The 1,228-nt window shown below is 40.5% G+C and overlaps 1 pseudogene; it reads left to right on the top strand.

Moving 5' to 3' along the window:
* The window catches only part of LOC105005532, a 106,183-nt pseudogene that overhangs the window by 64,379 nt on the left and 40,576 nt on the right, over nucleotides 1-1,228 (top strand).

Below are 1,228 nucleotides of genomic sequence, written 5' to 3'. Positions count from 1 at the left end.
CAACATCCACTGGATCATGGAAAAAGCAAGAGAGTTCCAGAAAAACATCTATTCTGCTTATTGACTATGTCAAAGCCTTTGACTGTGTGGATCACAATCAACTGTGGAAAATTCTGAAAGAGAGGGAAATACCAGACCACCTGATCTGCCTCTTGAGAAATGTGTATGCAGGTCAGAAAGCAAGAGTTAGAACTGGACATGGAACAACAGACTGGTTCCAAATAGGAAAAGGAGTATGTCAAGGCTGTATATGGTCACCCTGTTTATTTAACTTCTATGCAGAGTACATCATGAGAAACGCTGGACTGGAAGAAACACAAGCTGGAATCAAGATTGCCGGGAGAAATATCAATAACCTCAGATATGCAGATGACACCACCCTTATGGCAGAAAGTGAAGAGGAATTCAAAAGCCTCTTGATGGGATTAAAGACCTAAATGTAAGACCAGAAACTATAAAACTCCTAGAGGAGAACATAGGCAAAACACTCTCTGACATACATCACAGCAGGATCCTCTATGACCCACCTCCCAGAATATTGGAAATAAAAGCAAAAATAAACAAATGGGACCTAATTAACCTTAAAAGCTTGTGCACATCAAAGGAAACTATTAGCAAGGTGAAAAGACAGCCTTCAGAATGGGAGAAAATAATAGCAAATGAAGCAACTGACAAACAACTAATCTCAAAAATATACAAGCAACTCCTACAGCTCAACTCCAGAAATTAAATGACCCAATCAAAAAATGGGCCAAAGAACTAAATAGACATTTCTCCAAAGAAGACATACAGATGGCTAACAAACACATGAAAAGATGCTCAACATCACTCATTATCAGAGAAATGCAAATCAAAACCACAATGAGGTACCATCTCACATCAGTCAGAATGGCTGCGATCCAAAAGTCTACAAGCAATAAATGCTGGAGAGGGTGTGGAGAAAAGGGAACCCTCTTACACTGTTGGTGGGAATGCAAACTAGTACAGCCACTGTGGAGAACAGTGTGGAGATTCCTTAAAAAACTGGAAATAGAACTGCCTTATGATCCAGCAATCCCACTCACTGCTGGGCATACACACTGAGGAAACCAGAAGGGAAAGAGACACGTGTACCCCAATGTTCATCGCAGTGCTGTTTATAATAGCCAGGACATGGAAGCAACCTAGATGTCCATCAGCAGATGAATGGATAAGAAGCTATGGTACATATACACAATGGAGTATTACT

The sequence above is a fragment of the Bison bison genome, unplaced genomic scaffold (genome assembly GCF_000754665.1).
Source record: "Bison bison bison isolate TAMUID 2011002044 unplaced genomic scaffold, Bison_UMD1.0 scf7180017864491, whole genome shotgun sequence".
Classification (NCBI taxonomy): Eukaryota; Metazoa; Chordata; class Mammalia; order Artiodactyla; family Bovidae; genus Bison; species Bison bison.
The sequence above is the reverse complement of the archived record's forward strand: the minus strand, read 5'-3'. Positions and strand labels throughout refer to the sequence as shown.